Below are 17,278 nucleotides of genomic sequence, written 5' to 3'. Positions count from 1 at the left end.
ACAGTGACTTACACAAATAGTTGTACACCAGTGTTCATTGCAACATTATTCACAATAGTCCCAATGAGTAAACAGCCCAAGTGTCCATCAACAAATTAATGGGTAACAAATGGGCATAGACATACAATGGAATGCTCTTCAGCCATAAGAAGCAAGGAAATTTACATGCTATAAACCTTGAAAACTGTATGCTAAGTAAAATAAGCCAGACATGAAAGGACAAATATTGTATGATTACACTTATATGAAAGATCTAGAATAGGCAAACTCATAGAGACAAAAGTAGATTAGATATTATCAGGAACTGGGACGGAGAAGGAATGGGGAGTTACTGTTTAATTGTTACAGAGTTTCTTTTGGGGATAATAGAAAAGGCTTGGGATAGTGGTGATGGTTGCACAACCTTGTGAATGAAAGTAATGCACAGAATTGTACATTTAAAATTGGTTAAAATGGAGATTATGGTAAAGATGGCAGAGTCGGTAAATGCTGTACTTACCTACTCTCAACACCACATCAAAATTACGACTAACCTACACAGCAACCACCAGTGAGAATTGCCTGAAGTCTAGCTGTACCAAAGTCCTATAGAATATACAGAAGACTATATTCTAAGAATATACTCTAAGAATATACAGAATATACAGAAGAATATACAGAAGAAGCCTAAGAATATGCAGAAGAAGCCACCTCAAGACTGATAGGAGGGGTAGAGCCATGGAACAGGCTGATCCCATACCCACATGTGACCATTAAAAATTGGAAGGGATAGCTCAGCTGCTGAGGTGCCCCCAGAGGAGCAAGGGGTTCCAGGGCAACACCAACTCCCAGCGCAGGGTTCCAGTGCTGGGAAGAGAAGTCTCTATAATTTCTGGTTGTGAAAACCAGTGGAGATTGTGGCTAAGTGAGACAGAGGATAGCTGCACTACCAGGTGCTCCTCTTAAAGGAACCATGCATGGACTTACTCACTGACGGATTCACCCACTTTAAGCTCCAGTGCTGGGGCAGCAGCTTGAAAGGTGAAAGGCACATATGAAGAGGAACTGGGTTGTCTGGCTTCAAGCTGAGGGCTGGAGGGGCAGCTTTCTCCCAGATGGAAGACCTGGTGGAAGCCATTGTTTCTTTATTTAGCCCTCCCCCTTTCCGGCATGCAGACACAAGCAGTCACCATATCTGAGGCTCCATCAACTAGGGTAACACTGTTCATTTACCCTGATTCCCTGAGACCATATCACAACCAACTTTCGGGAATACCCAAGCTACTTCCCGTGGTTTTTTTTTTTCATACACACTGTTTCCCTTAGTTCATGCTGCAGACTTTCCAAAAGTCTCTCAGAGGTTCCCAAAACCCAAACAAGCAGCATCTGGCTTCAGCATGTCCAGTACCTCTGGCTGAGCAGCCCTAAGTCTGGCACTAGCAGCATCTGGCCTTAGTTTGTGGTTTGGCCTCTTGAGGTACCTCAAGTAAAGTGCCGGCACCAGCCATCTGTGGACTGCTTTGTGGCTCATGCCAGGTGGCCCAGTGTAGGGCACAGGCTATAGCTGTAATTGACCTGCAGCAAGTACCCCCCCATGTGGCCCTGGGTTAGGCACACCACGTGGCCAGTCTTGAACCAAGCTGAAGCATCACCCAGTTACTTCCAAGGATGATATACACAAAGGGCAGATTGGACAGGCACCAGAGCCCTGTTAAAGCAAATCCTGCTCTGTAGGGTCAGCCCCTGCATTACCACTCCTCCACTGCAGTCATGGCCAGTCCTCAAAAGAAATGAGCTTGAGGGTCAATCCTTCCTACTGATGTGCAAACAGCAATCAAGGCTCAGCTACAACAGGAGGACACACACAATCCACACAAAGGACATCCCTGGAGCACCCAGCTCTGGTTACCAGGGAGACTGCATCACTGGACCCCACAGTACACTTACTATATAAGATCACTCTACTAAGACCAGGACACGTAGTAGCCCTACCTAATATATAGAGCAAAAACAGGAAGACAGCCAAAATGGGAAGACAAAGAAACATGTTCCAAATAAAAGAATAGAACAAAGCTCCAGAAAAAGAACTAAACAAAATGGAGACAAGTGATCTTCCAGATGCAGAGTTCAAACCACGGGTTATATAGATGCTCAGTAATCTCAGGGAGAATTTCAACAAGGAGATAAACATAAATATGGAGATAGCAAACATAAAAAAGATTCAGTCAGCAATAAAGAATACAATAAGTAGTGAAAACTATATTAGAGGGAATCAACAGTACATTAGATGAAGTAGGGTATTGAATTAGAGATTTAGAAGATAAGGTAGCAGAAAACACCCAATCAGAACAGCAAAAAGAAAAAAGAATCCAAAAAAATGAGGAGAGTTTAAGGGACCTCTGGGAGAATAGCAATCATACTAACATTCACATAATAACATGTTTCCCTGAAAATAAGACCTAGCTGGACCATCAGCTCTGATGTGTCTTTTGGAGCAAAAATTAATATAAGACCAGTCTTATTTTAATATAATATAAGAACCAGTCTTATTTTAATATAAGACCAGGTATAGTATAGTATAATATAATATAATGTAGTATAATGTAATGTAATATAATATAATGTAATAAAATAATGCCAAGTATAATTATAATATAATATAATATAATTAATATAATATAATTTCATATTAATTTTTGCTCTGAAAGATGCATTAGAGCTGATGGTCCACCTAGGTCTTATTTTTGGGGAAACATGGTAGGGGCACTAGAAGGAGAATAGACAGAGCAAGGAATTGAAAACCTATTTGAAGAAATAATGAAAGAAAACTTCCCTATCTGATGAAGGAAATGGATATTCAAGCTCAAGAAGCACAGAGAATCCCAAACAAGATGATCTCAAAGAGACCCACACCAAGACTCATCAAAATTAAAATACCAAAAGTTAAAGACAAAGAAAGAGTCTTAAAAGCAGCAAAAGAAAAGCAGTTACCTACAAGGGAGCTCCCATAAGACTGTCATCTGATTTCTTCACAGAATTTTGTAGGCCAGAGGGATTGGCATGAATTATTCAAAGTGATGAAAAGCAAGGAGCTTTGTGTCCCCAAAACTATTTCTGATTAGTTCATTCACATAGTCTTTTCTTTAGATTCCATATATAAGTGAGATCATATGGTACTGTCTTTCTCTTTCTGACTTATTTCACTTAACATAATGTTCTCTAGATCCATACATGTTGCTGCAAATGATAAGATTTCTTTCTTCTTTATGGCTGTGTAATACTCCATTGTGGATACCTGATCATGGCATTGTACACCAGAAGCTAAACATTAATGAATGCCAACTATAATTTTATATATATAATGTGATGGTTCAGTGGGAGGTAGGAGGGATAGTGGATGCGGGGAGGGGGGTTCACAGTGTGAGGGATATAAATGATGAACGTCTAAGTATTACCTTGTCTTGTACACCTGAAACTAATAAATAAATAAATAAATAAATAAATAAATAAATAAATAAATAAAAGCAAGGAGCTACAACCAAGATTACTCTACCCAGCAAAGCTATCATTGAGAATTGAAGAACAGATAAAGAACTTTCCACACAAGAAAAAGCTAAAAGAATTCATTACAAACCAGTATTACAATGAATCTTAGAGGGACTTTTAAAATAGAAAAAAATAAAACATAAAAAATATGAATAAGATGGCAATAACTATATATCTATCAACAATTACTTTCAATGTAAATTTATTAAATGCTCTAATTAGTACACAGGTAGCTGAATGGATAAGAAAACAAGATCCATAAATATGCTGCCTACAAGAGACGCACTTCAGATCAAAAGACACACAGACTGAAAGTAAAGGGATAAAAAAAGATATGTCATGAGAATGGAAACAAACAAACAAATCTAGGGTAGCAGTACTTATACCACACAAAATAGACTTTAAAACAAAGGTGATAACAAGAGATAAAAAAGGACCTAGTAATCCCACTTTAGGGTATTTATCTGAAGAAACCCAAAATGCTACTTCAAGGGGACATGTTCAGCCATACATTCATTGCAGCATTATTTACAATAATAATAAGGCAAGACATGAAGGCAACGTGGGTGTCCCAAAATGAATGAATGGATAAAGAAGAGGTGGTGCATATATACAATGGAATATTATTTATCCATTATTAAGAATGAAACATCCTCTGCAACAACATGGATGGACCTAGAGGATATTCTGCTGAGTGCAGTAAGTCAGACAGCAAAAGACAAATGTCATATTATTTCACTTATAAGTGGAATCTAAAGAACAAAATAAAACAAACAAATGAAACAAAAACAAAAAAAAATTCATATACACAAAGAACAATTTGATGGTTGACGGTGGGAGGGGTTTGAAGGGTGGGTTTAAAAGGGGAACGGATTAAGAAGTACAAATGTGTTGTTACACAGTCATAGGGATATAGGGTACAGTATAAGGAATATAGTCAATAATATTGTGGTGATTATGTATGGTGTCAGGTGGGTACTAGATTTATCATAGTGATAGATGGGAGGGGGTTGGGGGCAGGGTGAAAAACGTGAAGGGATTAAGAAGTACAAATGGAAGATGGAAAATTGTCAATGGGATGTAAAGTAAAGCATATGGAATAATATAGTAATATAGTGCCAGGTGGGTACTAGACTAGTCAGGGAAATCACTTCTTAAATTATATGAATGTCTAACCACTATGCTGTACACCTGAAATTAATATAAAATATTGAATGTAACTATAACTGAAAAATTGAAAAAATGGGGGGAATAAAGGGAAACAAAGGTTCAAAGTTCTATGTATAAAACAAATAAGTCATGGGAATATAATGTACAGCATGGGGAATATAGTCAATAATATTGTGATAGCATTGTATGGACTTATGGTGATCACTTCTTTAGGAATATAAATGTTGAATAACTATGATGTACACCTGAAACTAATATATTATATTTTAGTTATATTTTAATAAAAATCTTTAAAAATTAAAAAAAGTGGTTAAAATGGTAAATTTTGTGTTTATATATTTTAGAATAAAAAAAAAAAAAGGCTTTCCCAAAGACATGCCTCTCTTGAGGCAGAAGTGGGCTTTCTGGACTCATGGAAGTCTGTTCTCAGGATCTTTGCCACTTGCTCAAATACCACTTTGTCACTGAGGCCTTTCCTGACCTCTTTATTAAAGATCGCCACCCCCCACCACCTCAACATTCCCTCTGCCCCTTCTATGCTTTAGTCTTTTCATTGTTTGTCTTTTTCCAGCTGAAATATATATATATATATATATATATATATATATATATATATATATATACTAATTCATTATCTGTTTTTAGTGCATCTCCCCCAGCTGGGAAGTACTAAGATCTACGAGGCAGGGATTTTTTTCCTATTTGTTCCTCCTCTGCTCCATCTCCAGGTCCTAGAACTGTGCTAATTTAGCATAGGCTCTCAATAAATATGTGTGGTTGACATCAGTGAATACATTACTGGAGGAAGCTGAAATAGTCCCCAAGTGGGATAAGCATTTCTTATTCCGTTTTCTTTAACTTCCCCCCTAATGACATAGGATTCAGTTCCTTGTCTTACAAGAAAGTCGAGCCATGGACTGAGGAGAACAGGGAACCGAGTGAGATATAATAAAATATATTAGAAGATGGGGACACCAGCTAATGGGGTTCAGAACACACTACCCCAAAATACAGTGCCTATGGAGTATTGACTATTTTAAGCTGAAGGAATTTGAGAAAGAGGAAGACACAGAAAGACTCTCTGACCTTCCCCCGAAGCAGATCATAAGCCCTCATGTGAGAGGACCCCATTCCCTCAGTCTCTTTCTCAGAACTGATAACTAATATGTATTTGTTGAATGATTCCAATGGAAATAGGAGCTCCGAACAATGACATTAGTTATGCTGCCAGCACAAATCCACAGGCATTCACGAAGTCTAAAAATATTTAAAGCTTCATGGCCTGCTGAAATCATTGTTCTACTTCAAGCCCAACTCAAATATCTCCTCTGCTTTGAAGCCTTTCCTGAATGTCCCCCACTGTCCTCTATGAGCATGTTGCACATCCCTCTACAGAGCTAAATGATTGTATGTTTGCTCCCTTTTCTATTCTGTGAACCCCTGCCAGACAAAAACAACACTTATGTTTTTCTGCATGGCCTGTTTTTAGCACCCTGCCTGCTGTAGAGGAGATAATACGTAGTATTTGTTAAACTGCTCTAATTGTTTCTGCCTATCTACCTTCTTCCCCCTCCATCTCTCTCCCTCTCCTTCCCTCTTCTCTTCTTTCCTTCAATTTTCCTTTCTTCTTTACCTCTCTCTAGAACCTACACCTAGAACATTTAATGGACTCTTCAAGAAGCCGGGTTATGAATGTGCATCCCAGGATTCAGTCATCTTCCCAGGAATCCTCTGCTGGAGCTCAGGGTAGGCTGCCCCAAAATACTCCAGTGGCACATTGATTATTCTGAATTAAAGTTACTTGAGCCAGTGCAAGAAGAACACTAACCTTCATCTCTCTGTTCCCCATGAAGGCAGGAAATAAATCTCCCATGTGAAAGGTATCCTTCCTATACCAGGAGGTAAATACACTTTTATCACTAGAGACAGGAAATTCAAAGATGAGCACCTGTATAAATAAACCTTGTTACTTTACTAATTTACTGCCCCAAGCCCAAACTCTGCTTAGATTCTTCACTAATGAAGCACTCACGCCTAAATTTCTTTGTCCTGACAATTCCTCACAAATGTATTTTCTCTTTGTCTAAAAAGTATAAAAGCTGCCGATTTTGGTCATTTTCTTTTTTAGTTACAGTTGACATTCAATATCATTTTATATTAGTTTCAGGTGTGCAACATAGTGGTTAGACATTTATATAACTTATTCAGTGAGTGTAGTACGCATCTGGCACTATAGTTGTGGCAACTTTATGGACTATATGCTCTATGTTGTACTTTACACTTCCCTGACTATTTTGTAACTACCAGTTAGTATTTCTTAATCCCTTCACCTTTTTCACCCAGTTCCCCAAATCCCCTTTCCTCTGGCAACCACCAGTGTGTTTTCTGTATCTGAGTCTATTTCTGTTTTATTCATTTATTTTGTTTTTTAGATTCCACATATAAGTATCGTATGGTATTTGTCTTTCTCAGTCTGACTTATTTCACTTAGCATAATACCTTCTAGGTCCATCCATGTTTTTGCAAATGGTAAGATTTCATTCATTTTTATGGCAGAGTGATATTCTTTTGTATATATGTACCATCTATTCTTTATCCAATTGTCTATTGATGGGCATTTAGGTTGTTCCCATATCTTGGGTATTGTAAATAGTGCTGCAATTAACATAGGGGTATTCTTTTTGAATTAGTGTTTGGGATTTCTTTGGATAACTACCCAGAAGTGGAACTGCTGGGTCATAAGGTAGTTCCATTTTTAATTTTTTGAGGAACCTCCAAACCATTTACCATAGTGGCTACACCAATTTGCAATCGCACCAACAGTGCATAAGAGTTTCCTTTTCTCTGCATCCTCACCAATACTTGTTGTTTGTTGATATATTGATAATAGCCATTCTGACAGTAATGAAGTGATATCTCATTGTGTTTTTAATTTGCATTTTTCTGTTGATTAGTGACATTAGCATCTTTTCATGTCTATTGGCCATCTGTATGTACTCTTTGTAGAAATATCTATTCAGGCCCTCTGCCCATTTTTTAACTGTTTTTTTGTTTGTTTGTTCTTTGTTTTTTTTGTGTGTGTGTGTATGTTGAGTGGCATGGTTTTTAAATAAAGTTTGGATATTAATCTCTTAAAAGATGTAGCATTGGCAAATATCTTCTCCCATTCAGTAGGATGTCTTTTCATTTTGTAGATGGTTTCTTTTGCTGTGCAAAACCTTTTCAGTTTGATGTAGTTTCATTTGTTTATTTTTCTGTTTGTTTCCCTTGCCCAAGGACATATGTCAGAAAAAACTATCACTAAGAGCAATGTCACAGTGTGTACTGCCTATGTTTTCTTCTAAGAGTTTTATGATTTTGGGTCTTATATTTAACTCTTTAATCCATTTTAGTTTATTCTTGTATATGGTGGAAGAAGGTGGTCTAGTTTCATTCTTTTGCATGTGTCTGTCCAGTTTTCTCAATGCCATTTATTGAATAGACGATCTTTACCTCATTGTATGTTCTTATCTCCTTTGTCATAGATTAAATGACTATATAGGCATAAGTTTATTTTTCTTCCATTGATCTCTCTATTTCTGTTCTCTCAATTCTAGTCCATTGATTATGCTGTTTGGATTACTATAGCCTTGTAGTATAGTCTGATATCATGTAGCATGATATCAATTTTGTTCTTTTTTCCTCAAGATTGCTATGGCTTTTGGGGGCCTTTTGTGGTTCCATATAAATTTTAAGATAATTTGTTGTAGTTCAGTGACCATTGGTTTGGTATGCTTTTGTTCTACATTACAACCAATCCAAAGCCTATCCAGCCTGAAAGAACTTACCTCCTAAAAGCCTATCCAGCCAGATCAGACATTACCTCCATCTTGCAGTTTTTCCATATGGGCAAACCAGATAGGCTCACTCACTATTCTAAGCCTCTGTAACATTTGGTTTGTACATCTGTCAGTATATGAGTCATCATTGTTATGCATTAGAGACATCAGTGAGCTTTTCTTCTCTCTTCTCCAATATTGTAAATCTCTGCAGCCTGAGAATATGTTATTTTCATTATTGTGACTCCCTTGACTACTAGCATTGTTCTGGTACAAATGAACATTTGTGGTTGAATGTGATGTTTTTTAGGTCAGCCTTCAAGATAGGACTTCAGGAGGCCAGAAAGTCCTTGTTGCTTTCCTTCCCCTCATTTCCTGATCTACTATATTAGTTCATTTAACTGCATTGATTCTAAAGTACTACATCTTCATAATTATAGTGATATTGTGTGTGTATTTTAGAGTAGACTTTAATTCTGAGAAAGCATGAGGAAGATTGGGAGTTGGGGCTGAGAAGAAGGTTTCTATTTCTATTCCTGAAAAAGGAATAGAAATAGTTACTGAAGAGTTATTACAGGATAAGACTTTCAGAAACGTATTGTTGTTCACTTAATCCTCATGACAATGCTGTGGTGAGAGGTTGTATTTTTCACATTTTACCAAAGAGAAACCTGAGGCTCAGAGAAATTAAGTGATAGGTAGTTGGTAGTTCTTGGTACTTAGCGGCCCAACCAGAATCCTAATGCAGGCCCAACATGTCTCAGTACTTGACTGCAACCTCTTTCTACCATGTCCCACTCAATTGTAGCCTGGGTAGATCTGATAATAACATAGAATAAGGAGTTTGTTAGATGGCAGGCACTGTTCCAAGTACCTTAAATATAGTAATTCATTTCAGCTGAACAACAATTCAGTGAGGTAGACCCTATATTATTATCACCATTTTACATATGAGGAAACTGAAGCACCAAAATGTTAAGTAACTTGCCCAAGGTTAATATACTAATTAATAAAACATCCATAATTTGATCCAAACTGACTGAATCCAGAGTTGTAGTTCTAAATCACTCTCCTGTACTATGTCATTTCACAAGTTGCAATCTTCACGTGTATCCCAGTTACCCCTAGGTTCACATTCCCATATGGAATTCCTGCTCATCAGCTGGAAGACCAGCCAGACTTCGATCCATAAGTCCGTGAAACCTTTCCTAGTTTACATTTCTTTCTCAAACTTTTCATACCTCAGGTAACTACTAAATTAATAGGTACTAGACTCCCACTTTTCACCCTTTGGAAAACATATGTCCCAGTCCACATGCCAGCACACATACCATCTCAGCTCAAGCTGGGATGAGAATTGGGTTCAATTTTTTTTTTTTTTTTAATGAGAAGTGAGTTTCACACATCTAGTTGATCTCCATGGGTTGCTTTTGGGTTTTGTTTCTATTTTTACTTTTTACAGTAAGAAAAATATAAATTGGAAAATTGTCTAAAAGTACATCAATTATTTATACTGCATTTTTGCACATGCTTTTCCCAGCTGCTGCTAAAAGGCAAGACAACATGTTACCAAATGCTTTACCTGTAGCAAGTCCCTTCTATTTGTTACCTTGGGAGAAGAAAATTGAATTTTACCAGGGAACAATATGAAATGTGTCCTAAGCACCACATCTCCCCTTCTGGTTTACATGGCTAGGGGGAGGATTGTTTTCAAAGACTCCCTTTACTCACTTTTCCCTATGGACATGACAAAATTTATCTAATTGGTAAATTTGGAAAGAACAGTTGGATCAAATTCTGTTCTCTTTTATATTGTCTTGAAATGCCTTCACGAGTAAGAAAAGAAACTGACCTCAAATTTGTGTGGCTGGGTCACACCTCAAAAGACACTTTCTCCCCAGGACTTCAAACTGACTTCAGATTTAATACTTACATTAAAAGTAAAACCTTCTTGGGAGAAAGTTCTCTCAGGCCTAACAAACTCCATGACAAGAATCTGTGGTAGTGGACACAGCTGCATAAAACCAAAATATTTGAACAAGATTTTGTGGAGGCCAAAATACTGAATACATTTCATAGCCATTGGGGCTGCCACCATGCACATTTCTAAATATTGCTAGAATGTAGGACTAATTCAAGAGACCTTCTCTGACAATGAAGCCAATATGGAGACTAATGCTTCAATCTCCCATACGTGGTAAACGCAGAGTGTCAACATTAAGCTCTTGTGGGACCATTTATGTCAACCGTGTTTAAGTCCATGGAATTTGATTTTGGGATAATTGGCATCTACTAGTTAACATCTTGGTAAGGCTAAAACTTCTCAATGACCGTTAAGTTTCTGGTACCATCTTTACCAATACTAACTGAAGTAATGCAGAAGGCCTGCTATATGTTGGGTTTTCTTGTCCAAGTTTTGAACAATTTGAAAAAAATAAAAGAGAATGAAAATACTGACAGAGGCTGTGCAAGAGTGACTAGCCAGTTCTAGAAGCCAAGTGAACTTAAACGATTACTGAATTTCAGAATTAGACAGGCCTGCCTACTGGGTCACACCACTACTGGGGCCAATAGATCTCTCTGTCCCCTGTCTTGCAGAAGCAGCAGAGAAACCAAGTTAAAAGTATGTTTCTTGCAGGTAGCTCCCCTCCAGAGGAAGAACCTGAGCTAGGACGAGCATGCTGTTATTATTTTTCCCCAATGAAATGGTGGAGAAGCCAGAGAAAAATTCCCCTCCTCGTGGGAACCAAGAGTGGGAAAATGGCATTTCCATTTAGCAACGTTCAAAGTAATCCAATTTTCTCGTTTTCCATTTCAGGTCAATCTATAAAACATTTTATTGTGAGTTATGACAAGGAGCTTGGTTCTTACATGTTAGTTTTCTGCAATTCCTGTGGTTGTACAGTGCAGGGTTTGAGCAGTAAGACTGTAATGAGATGAGGTGTTGCTTTTCCATGGCTTACCTCAAACAATATGTACATTATTTTCTATCGTTAACATCTCAGTGTAGACCATTTCAGATTGTCATGTCAGAAAAAGTGAACACTACTTTTTCCTATTCATTCATCGGGCAACCACAATTTTAAAAAACAGCCTTCAAATCTAGGGATATGAGCAAGGAAGTAAGCACATCAAATTTGTCTTTTGTCACCTGGGAGGGGGATTTTCAAATCATCTTGCTCCCCCTTACTCATCTATATTTACCAGGTTTTCCCATGTATATATTAATTTCTTCTTTAATAATATACATTATTCTGCCTTCTCAACCTCACAACTCCTTTCCCCAACAAGTAGACTTATTCTATTAAAAAAATAATTTTGCTATGCTTTCATTGGTAAGTTGATAAGGTAAAACAAGCTATACAATTTTTAAAGATGCAATTGATGTAGTGAGCTTAACCTCAGTGGAGTGTGTCTGCAGAGCTGTAAAACAAAGGCTCTTGTTCCTCTCCATTGGAGTGAAGGATCAGTGACAGATATGACCATTAGTTGATGTCCATCTGGACACCTCAACCATCACACATGACACCTGCCATAGTATTTGCTAAACTGATTTGCCAACATTGAAAAGGTTAACCAATTTGACTGCTTAAATTTCCTTCATAAATTGGTTCTTTCAGGTGTGCCATGTCAGTGGGATTGGGGAAGATTAACACATGAAAGTTTGAATTTCAAAAAACATGCCAATTTTCCTCAAGTGATGAAAGACTTTGAAAGGATTTCCTTTTCAAAAACTTTTCTTTATGAGATATTAACTCTCAGTAAATGTTTATCTTTAATTTTAACATGAAACTAAGTTTGAGAAATTCCAGTCCACATGGATTTTGTTTTTACAAAACTCATCAAAAAGGCTTATAGAAGACTGTTCTGATAAAAAACAATAATGACATTGCTACTTCAACTCTGAGTTAGTCTGGAGTATTTTATTTATTGACAAATCTCCAATTGGTTGAAATACAATTTAAATAGATGCAGAAATGTCTGCATGTTCAAACCTTAAAAAAGTAAAGAAGACAGGGAAATAGAGGAAGGAGAGCGGGAGAGAAGGAGAGAAGGAGAAAGAGAGAGATGCGTGTCATGCAGGGTCTCTGGTCCCTCTCTTCACATAAGAACGCAGGACATGGTGAGGCCAAAAAGGAACACCCACAGAGCCATAGGTAGGGGAGTCATACTACTATATTCTCACTGGCAGCTGGGTTGGAGACACAGGAAGCAGGAGCCACTCTGTCTGCAACCCACCATCCTAACTGCAATCCGCACTTGCCAGCTCAGCCACCATCTTCTTGCTAGCCCCCCATTTTCTGCTAGCGTAGCCACAGCAGTTATATTAGTGGCCAATGGCTCACTGGTTACAGATGACAGCCAACTAGCCACAGCTGATGGCCATTCAATCACAGTTGATGGCTATTTACTACCTGAGCCAGCACCTTTCTATGTGAGGCCGAGAGCCTGGAAACTGCTCTCTGGGGCTCTGTCCCCACACTCCATCCCTACAGGGTCTCGCCTCACAATCTACGTGACAAGTGTCTTCCGCAAGGGGCCCTGTGCAAGGAGCCTGGAGGTGAATGCAATATCCTGGACACAGTTAGGCTCTCTGGGCATAGCCAGGGTTTCTCGGGTACCACCAGTCCTTCTGGGCATAGCCAGACTTCCTGGGCTTCTTAGGATACCACCAGTCTCCCCGGACACAGCCAGCGTTTTTCAGGGCACCACCAGTGCTTCTGGGCAGAGCCAGACTTCCTGGGCCCAGCCAGGGCTCTCAGGGCACTACCACTCTCTTTGGGCCTTTCAGGGTACCGTGCTGGAACAACAGCAGCTCACAGTCAAGGTGCTTACATATTCTCGATGGCGACCAGTCAAGACACAAAAGCAAACATCCAGCAGTTCCACTACATGGTGGTATGTTCCAAGCAAACAGTCAAATGGTCCATTAAATTAGAGATGGAAGTCAATTCTCCATAGTCCATAGTCATTCACCAGGGCTGTCCTGGGGGTGAGGGATGACCTTGACCTCACCCTCAGCTCCCACAGAGGACTCAGCAAGCCTTTCCTCCTGGGAGTACGAGTCCTGCATCCGGGCTGCCTCAGCAAGCACTTCCCAGGCCACAGGGCCACAACGACCTTCACTTTCTCCGGCCTATCCTGGTTGGGGAACTGTCCACATCTTCCCACCCCTCCACGGGGTCCAGCTCTCTGGCAGCTGCTCCTCCTGGTCTTCCTGAGACTGAGAGTTCTTACGCACAAACTGCTCCATCGCCCTTCAGGGAGCTTTGGCAGGCACCGTACCCTGCTCACTGCACCATTTGTCCTGTGGGGGACCCTGCTCGCTGCGCCATTTGTCATGCGGGGTCTCCTGCGGGGTCTGTGGTCCCGCTCCCCACATAAAAATGCAGGACATGGTGAGGCCAAAAAGGAACACCCATGGAGCCATAGGTAGGGGAGTCATACTACTATATTCTCACTGGCAGCTGGGTTGGAGACACAGGAAGCAGGAGCCACTCTGTCTGCAACCGCCGTCCTAACAGCAATCTGCACTTGCCAGCTCAGCCACCATCTTCTTGCTAGCCCCCCATTTTCTGCTAGCGTAGCCACAGCAGTTATATTAGTGACCAATGGCTCACTGGTTACAGGTGACGAGCAACTAGCCACAGCTGATGGTCATCCAATCACAGTTGATGGCCATTTACTACCTGAGCCAGCACCTTTCTATGTGAGGCCGAAAGCCTGGAAACTGCTCTCTGGGGCTCTGTCCCCACATGCAGAAACTGCACTAACGTTCTGAACAGCATCCACAAAAAAATTACTTAACCCTTGACCAATGCTGGTTAGACCCTCCCCACTCCCTGACTGCTCCTGCAGTAGAAAATCTATGTATAACTTAAGTCAGCCCTCCATATCACCAGTTTCCCAACTGCCAGTTGACCCTTAAACAACGAGGTCAATCAAAAAATTTCCCAGTATGAGCAGACCAGCGTGGTTCGAACCCGCATTGTTCAGGGGTCAACTGTATTAGAATAAAAGTAGGAAAGGTCACTGAGCTGAAATTCTTTAATAAAGGCCTAGAAGAAATCTCTCAATTAGGTGAACTCTCAGTAAGGGCTCACTCCAAACAACCCCACCAACAACCTCAGTGCTTCCCTCTTCATCTTCCACATTCTCTCCTGAACCCATACTTCTGTCCTGCTTCACCCTGGAAGAAAATGAGCCCTACAGACAAGAACAAATATAAATCATACCTTCCAGTCTCCACCTGCCTCTGCTGCTCTCCAGGCTATCATTTTTCTTTCAATGACCCCCTAACACATTCCACAATTCCCTTATGCCAGGCCTGGAGGTTAGACTGAAGAGAATGGAGTCAACTTTCAATGAGATCTTGGGCTTATCTTACTTCACCATGCTGCTGCCTTCATAGGAAACACCCTGCTGGAGTCAGTCTGGTTCAATGGAATCAGCTGGGGCTTTAGCCCCAGAGAAGTCTGAGCTCAAATCCTAGCTTTTGGTTTTATTAGCTGTACCGCCCATACTGCAGTCAAGTGTTTTCGTGCCAAGATGTGATTCTGACCAGATGCCTGCCCTCCTTAGAACTCTTCAGTAGCTCACTATTATTTTTTGCATAAAGGCCAAGCTTTGCATTCTGGCCAGCAGGTTCTGAAGATTCTGGACCCTAACTGCCCCTTGAACTTCTGAAACCACTTTCCTCTTCACACTCAAAACCCAGCCCTCTTGAATCTCTGTCAGTATTTTGTGAGCTCTTTCGCTTGACTCTAGAGAAGGGAACAACTCACTTTTCCTATAAAGGGCTGGATGATAAATATTTTTCAGGCTTTGCGGGACAAATGGTCTTTGTTGCAACCACTTACCTTTACCATTGTGATGCCCATGCAGCCACAGACAATACATAGACGAATGGGTGTGGCTATGTGCCAAAAACTAGCATATGGCAGGTCGGGGATAATTGATGGGGATGCAGGTTTGATCCATAGGCCAGAGTGGGCTGACCCCTGCTCTACACCTTCTGCCATGTTATTTATTCCTTCTCTCCTTGGATACCTTTTCCCTGCCCTTCAGATGACCAAATCATTTTAGCTCGATTTTTATCTTTCTTGCCTTGGCTTAGGTGCCACTTCCTCCAGGACTCTTCCCTTTTGCCCAACTCTGGTCCATGTGCTCTCTCCCCATGATTTCCCAAGGAACCCTGCACTGTCCCCACCAGTGGCTCACCACTCTGTATGATAACTGCCAAAATACTTTATATCCCTCCCCAGACTGTAAGATTGCCATGGCAGGAATCAAGTTTGCCTTGTTTATTTATATCGAACACCTGCCTCTAGTAGGCATTCAATAAATAGTTGCTCTTGTTATCATTACAGTAGGATTAATTTAAATGGGCCACTTTGGGTGAGCCTGAAAACCTAGCAACTCTTTCAACAGAGAAATCAAACTGACAAATGCACAAAGGCAAAGGTTTCCCAAATCAGTTGCCTCGGGGTCTCCATGGAAGTGATTTTAACAAACAAGCAGGGACAAAGGCCTGAGCCCCAAGTCAGTGGTTCTGAGCTTTTATGTACATTAGAAGCACCTGGGAGAGCTTTAAAACTTACTGATGCTTGTGTCTTATATGCAGATGTTCTTATTTAAATGTTCTAGGGTGTATCCTGGAATGAGAATCTTTACAATCTCCCCAGGTCTATTAGTTCCTTGGGACTGCCACAACAAATTGCCACAAATTGGGTGGCGTAGAGCAACAGAATGTATTCTTTCAGAGTTCTAGAGGCCAGAAGTCTGAAATTAAACTGTGGAGTCTCTAGGGGAGAATCCTTTGTTATCTTTTTCAGCTTCTGGGCAGTATCACCATTCCTTGGCAGCTTGGCTTGTGGCTATGTCACTCCAGTCTCTGCCCCTGTCTTCACGTCAACTTCTCCTCTGTGTGTGTGTGTGTGTGTGTGTCCTTCTCTATATGGCTCTTACAAAGACACTTGTCATTAGATTTAGGGAGCACTTGGATAACCCAGCATGAGCTTAAGACCTTAAATTAATTACATCTGCAAAGTCTTTTTGTCCAAGTAAGTTCACATTCACAGGTTCTAGAAATTAGGATATAAACTTAACTTTGAGGGGAGGGCAACATTCAACCCCAAACACCAAGTAATTTTGATTTACAGCTGTCCTTTAAGTAATAGGCACACATTTGCAGGTGGGCTCCCACATCTGCGCCCAGGCTTGTGTGGAAATTGACCGCTGCATTAGCTAGGTGAGAATGATCATTTTGGTGCATTCCTTACCCTGATGAAAGAGGAATAACGGTTAAGGATGGATGGTGAAGAAATGCCAGGCAAGTGAAACAGAGGGGATGCCAAGCATAGATTTGATAACTGACTTCCCTCTGTTCTTTGTTCTTCATGACTCTTTCCTTCAGAATTAATTTTCTCTGTCTAAGCAAATCTCTAATACCCAGACTTTTCTTTCCTTTTTTTTTTTTCTCCCCTCTTTATTCTTTCTTGGTTGAAGTATTCTGTCCTAGACTGAATATCTATAGTCCTTCTATCTCCTATTGTTTCAAAGACAACCATGCCCTTTATTTGGGTCAGACTTTTAGACAAAATTGTAGAAAGGTTTTGGAATGTTTTTTGGGGGTAATTGAGATGTTCATAATTATGATAAAGGAAAGGCTGCTTTTGTTTCTGAGAAGCCAGGGGTAGAAAGTCAGATGTGTCCCTGTATTTCCTCAAAAACAGAGCTGCCTCACACTAAGTTTAAATTCTTTA

The sequence above is a fragment of the Rhinolophus hipposideros genome (assembly GCF_964194185.1).
Source record: "Rhinolophus hipposideros genome assembly, chromosome: 9".
Classification (NCBI taxonomy): domain Eukaryota; kingdom Metazoa; phylum Chordata; class Mammalia; order Chiroptera; family Rhinolophidae; genus Rhinolophus; species Rhinolophus hipposideros.
Note: the sequence above shows the minus strand (reverse complement) of the source record.